Below are 15518 nucleotides of genomic sequence, written 5' to 3' on the forward strand. Positions count from 1 at the left end.
TAGAACGGAGAAAAAAATTGGCCACGAATCAAGCAGACACCTCCGAGTGGCAGGTGAGATCTCTACCACTGTAGGACCAATTCTCAGGTGATAGGTGTTTGAACCGGCTGAAGGAGGAATAAGTACCAATCAGAACTTTAACCCATAAAACATGAATGATGCAGCCAACACGAGCCAATGAGGCACAGACGAACCTCTGGATGGCACGATGCAGTCATCATCGTCTATGCAGAAAGAGGAAAAAGTACCAATCAGACCCAGACCTCAGGATTACAAAGGCGCGGGTATCAGGAACGTCCAGATGGGACGAAGTAGAAAGAAGTACCAATCATTATAAATAGATGACAGAGTAAGTGAGAGAGAGAGAGAGACAGACACAAATGTCTGGTTGTTGCAATGATTTGCCATCCTCTACTATATAGAACGAGGAAAACCATTGGCCGCGAATCAAGCAAAGACCTCCCGAGTGGCAGGTGAGGTCTCTACGTCTGTAGGACCAATGCTCAGGTGACAAGGGTTTCGAGTAGTTGAACAAGGAATAAGTAACAATCATTATAGATAGATGAGTGAGTGAGTGACAGAGAGAGAGAGACAATTGTCTGGTTGTTACAATAATAGCTAACCTCTTCTATATAGAACGGAGAAAAAAATTGGCCGCGAATCAAGCAGACACCTCCCGAGTGGCAGGTGAGATCTCTACCACTGTAGGACCAATTCTCAGGTGATAAGTGTTTGAACCGGCTGAAGGAGGAATAAGTACCAATCAGAACTTTAACCCATAAAACATGAATGATGCAGCCAACACGAGCCAATGAGGCACAGACGAACCTCTGGATGGCACGATGAAGTCATCGTCGTCTATGCAGAAGGAGGAAAACGTACCAATCAGACCCAGACCTCAGGATTACAAAGTCGCGGGTATCAGGAACGTCCAGATGGGACGACGTAGAAAGAAGTACCAATCATTATAAATAGATGACTGAGTTAGTGAGAGAGAGAGACAGACACAAATGTCTGGTTGTTACAATAATAGCCATCCTCTTCTATATAGATCGAGGATAACCATTGGCTGCGAATCAAGCAACAACCTCCCGAGTGGCAGGTGAGATCTCTACCACTGTCGGACCAATGGTCAGGTGACAAGGGTTTGAAATGCTTGAACGATGAATTAGTACCAATCAGACCAAGACCTCGGGATTACTAAGGCACGGGAAAAAGGAACGTCCGGATGGGATGATGTAGAAAGAAGTACCAATCATTATAGATAGATGAGTGAGTGAGTGAAAGAGAGAGAGAGACAGACACAAATGTCTGGTTGTTACAATAATAGCCATCCTCTTCTATATAGATCGAGGATAACCATTGGCCGCGAATCAAGCAACAACCTCCCGAGTGGATGGTGAGATCTCTATCACTGTAGCACAAATGCTCAGGTGACAAGGGTTTCAAGTGGATGAAAGAGGAATAAGTACCGATGAGACTTAGATCTCGGGATTACTAAGACACGGGTTACAGTAACGTCCGGATGGGACGATGTAATCATTGTCTTCTTTGCAGAACGAGGAAAATGCATTGGCCGGGAATCGAACCCGGGCCTCCCGCGTGGCAGGCGAGAATTCTACCACTGAACAACCAATGCTCAGGTTATGAAAATCTTAAGTGGTTGAATGGGAAAGAAGTACTAATCATTAAAGATAATTGGATAGATGAGTGAGTGAGTGAGACAGACACAAATGTCTGGTTGTTGCAATTATTTGCCATCCTCTACTATATAGAACGGGGAAAACCATTGGCCGCGAATCAAGCAGACACCTCCCGAGTGGCAGGTGAGATCTCTACCACTGTAGGACCAATGCTCAGGTGACAAGTGTTTGAACCGGCTGAAGGAGGAACAAGTACCAATCAGAACTTTAACCCATAAAACATGAATGATGCAGCCAACACGAGCCAATGAGGCACAGACGAACCTCTGGATGGCACGATGCAGTCATCGTCGTCTATGCAGAAGGAGGAAACAGTACCAATCAGACCCAGACCTCGGGATAACTAAGGCACGGGAAACAGGAACGTCCGGATGGGACGATGTAGAAAGAGGTACCAATCTTTATAGATAGATGAGTGAGTGAGAGAGAGAGACAGACACAAATGTCTGGTTGTTGCAATTATTTGCCATCCTGTTCTATATAGAACGGGGAAAACCATTGGCCGCGAATCGAGCAATGAATTCCTGCGTGGCAGCTGAGATCTCTACCACTGTAGGACCAATGCTCAGGTGACAAGGGTATCAAGTGGATGAACGAGGAATAAGTACCAATCAGACTTGGACCTCGGGATTACTAAGGCGCGGGAAACAGGAACGTCCGGATGGGATGATGTAGAAAGAAGTACCAATCATTATAGATAGATGAGTGAGTGAGTGAAAGAGAGAGAGAGACAGACTCAAATGTCTGGTTGTTACAATAATAGCCATCCTCTTCTACATAGAATGGGGAAAACCATTGGCCGCGAATCAAGCAACAACCTCCCGAGTGGAAGGTGAGATCTCTACCACTGTCGGACCAATGGTCAGGTGACAAGGGTTTCAAATGGTTGAACGATGAATAAGTACCAATCAGACTTAGACCTCGGGATAACTAAGGCACGGGAAACAGGAACGTCCGGATGGGACGATGTAGAAAGAGGTACCAATCTCTATAGATAGATGAGTGAGTGAGAGAGAGAGACAGACACAAATGTCTGGTTGTTACAATCATAGCCATCCTCTTCTACATAGAATGGGGAAAACCATTGGCCGCGAATCAAGCAACAACCTCCCTAGTGGAAGTCGAGATCTCTACCACTGTCGGACCAATGGTCAGGTGACAAGGGTTTCAAATGGTTGAACGATGAATAAGTACCAATCAGACTTAGACCTCAGGATGACTAAGGCGCGGGTATCAGGATCGTCCAGATGGGACGAAGTAGAAAGAAGTACCAATCATTATAAATAGATGACTGAGTTAGTGAGAGAGAGAGACAGACACAAATGTCTGGTTGTTACAATAATAGCCATCCTCTTCTATATAGAACGGGGAAAACCATTGGCCGCGAATCAAGCAGACACCTCCCGAGTGGCAGGTGAGATCTCTACCACTGTAGGACCAATGCTCAGGTGACAAGTGTTTGAACCGGCTGAAGGAGGAATAAGTACCAATCAGAACTTTAACCCATAAAACATGAATGATGCAGCCAACACGAGCCAATGAGGCACAGACGAACCTCTGGATGGCACGATGCAGTCATCGTCGTCTATGCAGAAGGAGGAAACAGTACCAATCAGACCCAGACCTCGGGATAACTAAGGCACGGGAAACAGGAACGTCCGGATGGGACGATGTAGAAAGAGGTACCAATCTTTATAGATAGATGAGTGAGTGAGAGAGAGAGATAGACACAAATGTCTGGTTGTTGCAATAATTTGCCATCCTGTTCAATATAGAACGGGGAAAACCATTGGCCGCGAATCGAGCAATGAATTCCTGCGTGGCAGCTGAGATCTCAACCACTGTAGGACCAATGCTCAGGTGACAAGGGTATCAAGTGGATGAACGAGGAATAAGTACCAATCAGACTTGGACCTCGGGATTACTAAGGCGCGGGAAACAGGAACGTCCGGATGGGATGATGTAGAAAGAAGTACCAATCATTATAGATAGATGAGTGAGTGAGTGAAAGAGAGAGAGAGACAGACACAAATGTCTGGTTGTTACAATAATAGCCATCCTCTTCTACATAGAATGGGGAAAACCATTGGCCGCGAATCAAGCAACAACCTCCCGAGTGGAAGGTGAGATCTCTACCATTGTCGGACCAATGGTCAGGTGACAAGGGTTTCAAATGGTTGAACGATGAATAAGTACCAATCAGACTTAGACCTCGGGATAACTAAGGCACGGGAAACAGGAACGTCCGGATGGGACGATGTAGAAAGAGGTACCAATCTCTATAGATAGATGAGTGAGTGAGAGAGAGGGACAGACACAAATGTCTGGTTGTTACAGTAATAGCCATCCTCTTCTACATAGAATGGGGAAAACCATTGGCCGCGAATCAAGCAACAACCTCCCTAGTGGAAGGTGAGATCTCTACCACTGTCGGACCAATGGTCAGGTGACAAGGGTTTCAAATGGTTGAACGATGAATAAGTACCAATCAGACTTAGACCTCAGGATGACTAAGGCGCGGGTATCAGGAACGTCCAGATGGGACGAAGTAGAAAGAAGTACCAATCATTATAAATAGATGACTGAGTTAGTGAGAGAGAGAGACAGACACAAATGTCTGGTTGTTACAATCATAGCCATCCTCTTCTATATAGAACGGGGAAAACCATTGGCCGCGAATCAAGCAGACACCTCCCGAGTGGCAGGTGAGATCTCTACCACTGTAGGACCAATGCTCAGGTGACAAGTGTTTGAACCGGCTGAAGGAGGAATAAGTACCAATCAGAACTTTAACCCATAAAACATGAATGATGCAGCCAACACGAGCCAATGAGGCACAGACGAACCTCTGGATGGCACGATGCAGTCATCGTCGTCTATGCAGAAGGAGGAAACAGTACCAATCAGACCCAGACCTCGGGATAACTAAGGCACGGGAAACAGGAACGTCCGGATGAGACGATGTAGAAAGAGGTACCAATCTTTACAGATAGATGAGTGAGTGAGAGAGAGAGACAGACACAAATGTCTGGTTGTTGCAATTATTTGCCATCCTGTTCTATATAGAACGGGGAAAACCATTGGCCGCGAATCGAGCAATGAATTCCTGCGTGGCAGCTGAGATCTCTACCACTGTAGGACCAATGCTCAGGTGACAAGGGTTTCAAATGGTTGAACGATGAATAAGTACCAATCAGACTTAGACCTCGGGATAACTAAGGCACGGGAAACAGGAACGTCCGGATGGGACGATGTAGAAAGAGGTACCAATCTCTATAGATAGATGAGTGAGTGAGAGAGAGAGACAGACACAAATGTCTGGTTGTTACACTAATAGCCATCCTCTTCTACATAGAATGGGGAAAACCATTGGCCGCGAATCAAGCAACAACCTCCCTAGTGGAAGGTGAGATCTCTACCACTGTCGGACCAATGGTCAGGTGACAAGGGTTTCAAATGGTTGAACGATGAATAAGTACCAATCAGACTTAGACCTCGGGATAACTAAGGCACTGGAAACAGGAACGTCCGGATGGGACGATGTAGAAAGAGGTACCAATCTCTATAGATAGATGAGTGAGTGAGAGAGAGGGACAGACACAAATGTCTGGTTGTTACAATAATAGCCATCCTCTTCTACATAGAATGGGGAAAACCATTGGCCGCGAATCAAGCAACAACCTCCCTAGTGGAAGGTGAGATCTCTACCACTGTCGGACCAATGGTCAGGTGACAAGGGTTTGAAATGGTTGAACGATGAATAAGTACCAATCAGACCAAGACCTCGGGATTACTAAGGCGCGGGAAACAGGAACGTACGTATGGGATGATGTAGAAAGAGGTACCAATCTTTATAGATAGATGAGTGAGTGAGAGAGAGAGACAGACACAAATGTCTGGTTGTTGCAATTATTTGCCATCCTGTTCTATATAGAACGGGGAAAACCATTGGCCGCGAATCAAGCAATGAATTCCCGAGTGGCAGCTGAGATCTCTACCACTGTGGGACCAATGCTCAGGTGACATGGGTTTCAAATGGTTGAAAGAGGAATAAGTTCCAATCATACCCAGACCTCGGGATAACTAGGGCACGGGAAACAGGAACGTCTGGATGGGACGATGTAGAAAGAGGTACCAATCTTTACAGATAGATGAGTGAGTGAGAGAGAGAGAGAGACAGACACAAATGTCTGGTTGTTACAATAATAGCCATCCTCTTCTGTATAGATCGAGGATAACCATTGGCCGCGAATCAAGCAACAACCTCCCGAGTGGATGGTGAGATCTCTACCACTGTAGCACAAATGCTCAGGTGACAAGGGTTTCAAGTGGATGAAAGAGGAATAAGTACCGATGAGACTTAGATCTCGGGATTACTAAGTCACGGGTTACAGTATCGTCCGGATGGGACGATGTAATCATTGTCTTCTTTGCAGAATGAGGAAAATGCATTGGCCGGGAATCGAACCCGGGTCTCCCGCGTGGCAGGCGAGAATTCTACAACTGAACAACCAATGCTCAGGTTATGAAAATCTAAAGTGGTTGAATGTGAAAGAAGTACCAATCATTAAAGATAATTGGATAGATGAGTGAGTGAGTGAGACAGACACAAATGTCTGGTTGTTGCAATTATTTGCCATCCTCTACTATATAGAACGGGGAAAACCATTGGCCGCGAATCAAGCAAAGGCCTCCCGAGTAGCAGGTGAGGTCTCTACGTCTGTAGGACCAATGCTCAGGTGACAAGGGTTTCGAGTGGTTGAACAAGGAATAAGTAACAATCATTATAGATAGATGAGTGAGTGAAAGAGAGAGAGAGACAGACACAAATGTCTGGTTGTTACAATAATAGCCATCCTCTTCTATATAGATCGAGGATAACCATTGGCCGCGAATCAAGCAACAACCTCCCGAGTGGCAGGTGAGATTTCTAATACTGTCGGACCAATGGTCAGGTGACAAGGGTTTGAAATGGTTGAACGATGAATAAGTACCAATCAGACCAAGACCTCGGGATTACTAAGGCGCGGGAAACAGGAACGTCCGGATGGGATGATGTAGAAAGAAGTACCAATCATTATAGATAGATGAGTGAGTGAGTGACAGAGAGAGAGAGACAAATGTCTGGTTGTAACAATAATAGCTAACCTCTTCTATATAGAACGGAGAAAAAAATTGGCCGCGAATCAAGCAGACACCTCCCGAGTGGCAGGTGAGATCTCAACCACTGTAGGACCAATTCTCAGGTGATAAGTGTTTGAACCGGCTGAAGGAGGAATAAGTACCAATCAGAACTTTAACCCATAAAACATGAATGATGCAGCCAACACGAGCCAATGAGGCACAGACGAACCTCTGGATGGCACGATGCAGTCATCGTCGTCTATGCAGAAGGAGGAAAAAGTACCAATCAGACCCAGACCTCAGGATTACTAAGGCGCGGGTATCAGGAACGTCCAGATGGGACGAAGTAGAAAGAAGTACCAATCATTATAAATAGATGACTGAGTTAGTGAGAGAGAGAGACAGAAAGACACAAATGTCTGGTTGTTGCAATTATTTGCCATCCTGTTCTATATAGAACGGGGAAAACCATTAGCCGCGAATCAAGCAAAGGCCTCCCGAGTTGCAGGTGAGGTCTCTACGTCTGTAGGACCAATGCTCAGATGACAAGGGTTTGAAATGGTTGAAAGATGAATAAGTACCAATCAGACCAAGACCTCGGGATTACAAAGGCGCGGGAAACAGGAACGTCCGGATGGGATGATGTAGAAAGAAGTACCAATCATTATTAATAGATGACTGAGTTAGTGAGAGAGAGAGAGAAAGGCACAAATGTCTGGTTGTTACAATAATAGCCATCCTCTTCTACATAGAATGGGGAAAACCATTGGCCGCGAATCAAGCAACAACCTCCCGAGTGGCAGGTGAGATCTCTACCTCTGTCCGACCAATGCTCAGGTGATAAGGGTTTCAAGTGGATGAACGAGGAATAATTACCAATGAGAAATTTAACCCATAAAACATGAATGATGCAGCTAACACGAGCCAATGAGGCACAGACGAACCTCTGGATGGCACGATGCAGTCATCGTCGTCTATGCAGAAGGAGGAAAAAGTACCAATCAGACCCAGACCTCAGGATTACTAAGGCGCGGGAAACAGGAACGTCCGGATGGGATGATGTAGAAAGAAGTACCAATCATTATAGATAGATGAGTGAGTGAAAGAGAGAGAGAGACAGACACAAATGTCTGGTTGTTACAATAATAGCCATCCTCTTCTACATAGCATGGGGAAAACCATTGGCTGCGAATCAAGCAACAACCTCCCGAGTGGCAGGTGAGATCTCTACCACTGTAGCACAAATGCTCAGGTGACAAGGGTTTCAAGTGGATGAACGAGGAATAAGTACCGATGAGACTTAGATCTCGGGAATACTAAGTCACGGGTTACAGTAACGTCCGGATGGGACGATGTAATCTTGTCTTCTTTGCAGAACGAGGAAAATGCATTGGCCGCGAATCGAACCCGGGCCTCCCGCGTGACAGGCGAGAACTCTACCACTGAACAACCAATGCTCAGGTTATGAAAATCTTAAGTGGTTGAATGGGATAGAAGTACTAATCATTATAGATAATAGGATAGATGAGTGAGTGAGTGAGACAGACACAAATGTCTGGTTGTTGCAATGATTTGCCATCCTCTACTATATAGAACGGGGAAAACCATTGGCCGCGAATCAAGCAAAGGCCTCCCGAGTGGCAGGTGAGGTCTCTACGTCTGTAGGACCAATGCTCAGGTGACAAGGGTTTCGAGTAGTTGAACGAGGAATAAGTAACAATCATTATAGATAGATGAGTGAGTGAGTGACAGAGAGAGAGAGACAAATGTCCGGTTGTTACAATAATAGCTAACCTCTTCTATATAGAACGGAGAAAATAATTGGCCGCGAATCAAGCAGACACCTCCCGAGTGGCAGGTGAGATCTCTACCACTGTAGGACCAATTCTCAGGTGATAAGTGTTTGAACCGGCTGAAGGAGGAATAAGTACCAATCAGAACTTTAACCCATAAAACATGAATGATGCAGCCAACACGAGCCAATGAGGCACAGACGAACCTCTGGATGGCACGATGCAGTCATCGTCGTCTATGCAGATGGAGGAAAAAGTACCAATCAGACCCAGACCTCAGGATTACTAAGGTGTGGGTATCAGGAACGTCCAGATGGGACGAAGTAGAAAGAAGGACCAATCATTATAAATAGATGACTGAGTTAGTGAGAGAGAGAGACAGAAAGACACAAATGTCTGGTTGTTACAATAATAGCCATCCTCTTCTACATAGAATTGGGAAAACCATTGGCTGCGAATCAAGCAACAACCTCCCAAGTGGAAGGTGAGATCTCTACCACTGATGGACCAATGGTCAGGTGACAAGGGTTTCAAATGGTTGAACGATGAATAAGTACCAATCAGACCAAGACCTCGGGATTACTAAGGCGCGGGAAACAGGAACGTCCGGATGGGATGATGTAGAAAGAAGTACCAATCATTATATATAGATGAGTGAGTGAGTGAAAGAGAGAGAGAGACAGACACAAATGTCTGGTTGTTACAATAATTCCCATCCTCTTCTATATAGAACGGAGAAAAAAATTGGCCACGAATCAAGCAGACACCTCCGAGTGGCAGGTGAGATCTCTACCACTGTAGGACCAATGCTCAGGTCACAAGGGTTTCAAATGGTTGAACGATGAATAAGTACCAATCAGACCAAGACCTCGGGATTACTAAGGCGCGGGAAACAGGAACGTCCGGATGGGACGATGTAGAAAGAGGTACCAATCTTTATAGATAGATGAGTGAGTGAGAGAGAGAGACATACACAAATGTGTGGTTGTTACAATAATAGCCATCCTCTTCTATATAGATCGGGGATAACCATTGGCCGCGAATCAAGCAACAACCTCCCGAGTGGAAGGTGAGATATCTACCACTGTAGCACAAATGCTCAGGTGACAAGGGTTTCAAGTGGATGAACGAGGAATAAGTTCCAATCATACCCAGACCTCGGGATAACTAGGGCACGGGAAACAGGAACGTCTGGATGGGACGATGTAGAAAGAGGTACCAATCTTTACAGATAGATGAGTGAGTGAGAGAGAGAGAGAGACAGACACAAATGTCTGGTTGTTACAATAATAGCCATCCTCTTCTACATAGAATGGGGAAAACCATTGGCCGCGAATCAAGCAACAACCTCCCGAGTGGAAGGTGAGATCTCTACCACTGTTGGACCAATGGTCAGGGGACAAGGGTTTGAAATGGTTGAACGATGAATAAGTACCAATCAGACCATGACCTCGGGATTACTAAGGCGCAGGAAACAGGAACGTCCGGATGGGAGAATGTAGAAAGAAGTACCAATCATTATAGATTGATGAGTGAGTGAGTGAAAGAGAGAGAGAGACAGACACAAATGTCTGGTTGTTACAATAATAGCCATCCTCTTCTACATAGAATGGGGAAAACCATTGGCCGCGAATGAAGCAACAACCTCCCGAGTGGCAGGTGAGATCTCTACCACTGTCGGACCAATGCTCAGGTGACAAGGGTTTCAAGTGGATGAACGAGGAATAAGTACCGATGAGACTTAGATCTCGGGATTACTAAGTCAGGGTTACAGTAACGCCCGTATGGGACGATGTAATCATTGTCTTCTTTGCAGAACGAGGAAAATGCATTGGCCGGGAATCGAACCCGGGCCTCCCGCGTGGCAGGCGAGAATTCTACCACTGAACAACCAATGCTAAGGTTATGAAAATTTTAAGTGGTTGAATGGGAAAGAAGTACTAATCATTATAGATTATAGGATAGATGAGTGAGTGAGTGAGACAGACACAAATGTCTGGTTGTTGCAATTATTTGCCATCCTCTACTATATAGAACGGGGAAAACCATTGGCCGCGAATCAAGCAGACACCTCCCGAGTGGCAGGTGAGATCTCTACCAATGTAGGACCAATGCTCAGGTGACAAGTGTTTGAACCGGCTGAAGGAGGAATAAGTACCAATCAGAACTTTAACCCATAAAACATGAATGATGCAGCCAACACGAGCCAATGAGGCACAGACGAACCTCTGGATGGCACGATGCAGTCATCGTCGTCTATGCAGAAGGAGGAAAAAGTACCAATCAGACCCAGACCTCGGGATAACTAAGGCACGGGAAACAGGAACGTCCGGATGGGACGATGTAGAAAGAGGTACCAATCTTTTTAGATAGATGAGTGAGTGAGAGAGAGAGACAGACACAAATGTCTGGTTGTTGCAATAATTTGCCATCCTGTTCTATATAGAACGGGGAAAACCATTGGCCGCGAATCGAGCAATGAATTCCTGCGTGGCAGCTGAGATCTCTACCACTGTAGGACCAATGCTCAGGTGACAAGGGTATCAAGTGGATGAACGAGGAATAAGTACCAATCAGACCATGACCTCGGGATTACTAAGGCGCGGGAAACAGGAACGTCCGGATGGGATGATGTAGAAAGAAGTACCAATCTTTATAGATAGATGAGTGAGTGAGTGAAAGAGAGAGAGAGACAGACACAAATGTCTGGTTGTTACAGTAATAGCCATCCTCTTCTACATAGAATGGGGAAAACCATTGGCAGCGAATCAAGCAACAACCTCCCGAGTGGAAGGTGAGATCTCTACCACTGTCGGACCAATGGTCAGGTGACAAGGGTTTCAAATGGTTGAACGATGAATAAGTACCAATCAGACTTAGACCTCGGGATTACTAAGGCGCGGGTATCAGGAACGTCCAGATGGGACGAAGTAGAAAGAAGTACCAATCATTATAAATAGATGACTGAGTTAGTGAGAGAGAGAGACAGACACAAATGTCTGGTTGTTACAATAATAGCCATCCTCTTCTATATAGATCGGGGATAACCATTGTCCGCGAATCAAGCAACAACATCCCGAGTGGCCGGTGAGATCGCTACCACTGGCGGACCAATGCTCAGGTGACAAGGGTTTCAAGAGGATGAAAGAGGAATAAGTTCCAATCATACCCAGACCTCGGGATAACTAAGGCACTGGAAACAGGAACGTCCGGATGGGACGATGTAGAAAGAGGTACCAATCTTTATAGATAGATGAGTGAGTGAGAGAGAGAGACAGACACAAATGTCTGGTTGTTACAATAATAGCCATCCTCTTCTAAATAGAATGGGGAAAACCATGGGCCGCGAATCAAGCAACAACCTCCCGAGTGGAAGGTGAGATATCTACCACTGTAGCACAAATGCTCAGGTGACAAGGGTTTCAAGTGGATGAACGAGGAATAAGTAACGATGAGACTTAGATCTCGGGATTACTAAGTCACAGGTTACAGTAACGTCCGGATGGGATGATGTAGAAAGAAGTACCAATCATTATAGATAGATGAGTGAGTGAGTGAAAGAGAGAGAGAGAGACAGACACAAATGTCTGGTTGTTACAATAATTCCCATCCTCTTCTATATAGAATGGAGAAAAAAATTGGCCACGAATCAAGCAGACACCTCCTAGTGGCAGGTGAGATCTCTACCACTGTAGGACCAATTCTCAGGTGATAGGTGTTTGAACCGGCTGAAGGAGGAATAAGTACCAATCAGAACTTTAACCCATAAAACATGAATGATTCAGCCAACATGAGCCAATGAGGCACAGACGAACCTCTGGATGGCACGATGCAGTCATCATCGTTTATGCAGAAGGAGGAAAAAGTTCCAATCAGACCCAGACCTCAGGATTACAAAGGCGCGGGTATCAGGAACGTCCAGATGGGACGAAGTAGAAAGAAGTTCCAATCATTATAAATAGATGACAGAGTAAGTGAGAGAGAGAGAGAGACAGACACAAATGTCTGGTTGTTGCAATGATTTGCCATCCTCTACTATATAGAACGAGGAAAACCATTGGCCGCGAATCAAGCAAAGGCCTCCCGAGTGGCAGGTGAGGCCTCTACGTCTGTAGGACCAATGCTCAGGTGACAAGGGTTTCGAGTAGTTGAACAAGGAATAAGTAACAATCATTATAGATAGATGAGTGAGTGAGTGACAGAGAGAGAGAGACAAATGTCTGGTTGTTACAATAATAGCTAACCTCTTCTATATAGAACGGAGAAAAAAATTGTCCGCGAATCAAGCAGACACCTCCCGAGTTGCAGGTGAGATCTCTACCACTGTAGGACCAATTCTCAGGTGATAAGTGTTTGAACCGGCTGAAGGAGGAATAAGTACCAATCAGAACTTTAACCCATTAAACATGAATGATGCAGCCAACACGAGCCAATGAGGCACAGACGAACCTCTGGATGGCACGATGCAGTCATCGTCGTCTATGCAGAAGGAGGAAAAAGTACCAATCAGACCCAGACCTCAGGATTACTAAGGCGCGGGTATCAGGAACGTCCAGATGGGATGAAGTAGAAAGAAGTACCAATCATTATAAATAGATGACTGAGTTAGTGAGAGAGAGAGACAGAAAGACACAAATGTCTGGTTGTTACAATACTAACCATCCTCTTCTATATAGATCGAGGATAACCATTGGCCGTGAATCAAGCAACAACCTCCCGAGTGGCAGGTGAGATCTCTACCACTGTAGCACAAATGCTCAGGTGACAAGGGTTTGAAATGGTTGAACGATGAATAAGTACCAATCAGACCAAGACCTCGGGATTACTAAGGCGCGGGAAACAGGAACGTCCGGATGGGATGATGTAGAAAGAAGTACCAATCATTATAGATAGATGAGTGAGTGAGTGAAAGAGAGAGAGAGACAGACACAAATGTCTGGTTGTTACAATAATAGCCATCCTCTTCTACATACAATTTGGAAAACCATTGGCCGCGAATCAAGCAACAACCTCCCGAGTGGCAGGTGAGATCTCTACCACTGTCGGACCAATGCTCAGGTGACAAGGGTTTCAAGTGGATGAACGAGGAATAAGTACCGATGAGACTTAGATCTCGGGATTACTAAGTCACAGGTTACAGTAACGCCCGTATGGGACGATGTAATCATTGTCTTCTTGCAGAACGAGGAAAATGCATTGGCCGGGAATCGAACCCGGGCCTCCCGCGTGGCAGGAGAGAATTCTACCACTGAACAACCAATGCTCAGGTTATGAAAATCTTAAGTGGTTGAATGGGAAAGAAGTACTAATCATTATAGATAATAGGATAGATGAGTGACTGAGTGAGACAGACACAAATGTCTGGTTGTTGCAATTATTTGCCATCCTCTACTATATAGAACGAGGAAAACCATTAACCGCGAATCAAGTAAAGGCCTCCCGAGTGGCAGGTGAGTTCTCTACGTCTGTAGGACCAATGCTCAGGTGACAAGGGTTTCGAGTAGTTGAACAAGGAATAAGTAACAATCATTATAGATAGATGAGTGAGTGAGTGAAAGAGAGAGAGAGACAGACACAAATGTCTGGTTGTTACAATAATAGCCATCCTCTTCTACATAGAATGGGGAAAACCATGGGCCGCGAATCGAGCAATGAATTCCTGCGTGGCAGCTGAGATCTCTACCACTGTAGGACCAATGCTCAGGTGACAAGGGTATCAAGTGGATGAACGAGGAATAAGTACCAATCAGACCAAGACCTCGGGATTACTAAGGCGCGGGAAACAGGAACGTCCGGATGGGACGATGTAGAAAGAAGTACCAATCATTATAGATAGATGAGTGAGTGAGTGAAAGAGAGAGAGAGACAGACACAAATGTCTGGTTGTTACAATAATAGCCATCCTTTTCTACATAGAATGGGGAAAACCATTGGCCGCGAATCAAGCAACAACCTCCCGAATGGAAGGTGAGATCTCTACCACTGTCGGACCAATGGTCAGGTGACAAGGGTTTCAAATGGTTGAACGATGAATAAGTACCAATCAGACTTAGACCTCGGGATAACTAAGGCACGGGAAACAGGAACGTCCGGATGGGACGATGTAGAAAGAGGTACCAATCTCTATAGATAGATGAGTAAGTGAGAGAGAGAGACAGACACAAATGTCTGGTTGTTACAATAATAGCCATCCTCTTCTACATAGAATGGGGAAAACCATGGGCCGCGAATCAAGCAACAACCTCCCTAGTGGAAGGTGAGATCTCTACCACTGTCGGACCAATGGTCAGGTGACAAGGGTTTCAAATGGTTGAACGATGAATAAGTACCAATCAGACTTAGACCTCGGGATTACTAAGGCGCGGGTATCAGGAACGTCCAGATGGGACGAAGTAGAAAGAAGTACCAATCATTATAAATAGATGACTGAGTTAGTGAGAGAGAGAGACAGACACAAATGTCTGGTTGTTACAATAATAGCCATCCTCTTCTATATAGATCGAGGATAACCATTGGCCGCGAATCAAGCAACAACCTCCCGTGTGGCAGGTGAGATCTCTACTACTGTCGGACCAATGGTCAGGTGACAAGGGTTTGAAATGGTTGAGCGATGAACAGGTACCAATCAGACCAAGACCTCGGGATTACTAAGGCGCGGGAAACAGGAACGTCCGGATGGGATGATGTAGAAAGAAGTACCAATCATTATAGATAGATGAGTGAGTGAGTGAAAGAGAGAGAGAGACAGACACAAATGTCTGGTTGTTACAATAATAGCCATCCTCTTCTACATAGAATGGGGAAAACCATTGGCCGCGAATCAAGCAACAACCTCCCGAGTGGCAGGTGAGATCTCTACCACTGTCGGACCAATGCTCAGGTGACAAGGGTTTCAAGT

The 15518-nt window shown here is 45.4% G+C and overlaps 4 non-coding genes across 4 annotated transcripts; all 4 read right to left on the minus strand.

Moving 5' to 3' along the window:
- Positions 1-1568: 1568 nt before the first annotated feature.
- Positions 1569-1639, minus strand: trnag-gcc (transfer RNA glycine (anticodon GCC)). Its single transcript has one exon. It is a non-coding gene; the product is annotated as a tRNA-Gly (tRNA).
- Positions 1640-6150: 4511 nt separating this feature from the next.
- trnag-gcc (transfer RNA glycine (anticodon GCC)) lies at positions 6151-6221 on the minus strand. The gene has a single exon. It is a non-coding gene; the product is annotated as a tRNA-Gly (tRNA).
- Positions 6222-10447: 4226 nt separating this feature from the next.
- trnag-gcc (transfer RNA glycine (anticodon GCC)) lies at positions 10448-10518 on the minus strand. The gene has a single exon. It is a non-coding gene; the product is annotated as a tRNA-Gly (tRNA).
- Positions 10519-13812: 3294 nt separating this feature from the next.
- Positions 13813-13883, minus strand: trnag-gcc (transfer RNA glycine (anticodon GCC)). The gene has a single exon. It is a non-coding gene; the product is annotated as a tRNA-Gly (tRNA).
- Positions 13884-15518: the final 1635 nt, after the last annotated feature.

Source organism: Amia ocellicauda, chromosome 20 (assembly GCF_036373705.1).
Source record: "Amia ocellicauda isolate fAmiCal2 chromosome 20, fAmiCal2.hap1, whole genome shotgun sequence".
NCBI classification, from domain to species: domain Eukaryota; kingdom Metazoa; phylum Chordata; class Actinopteri; order Amiiformes; family Amiidae; genus Amia; species Amia ocellicauda.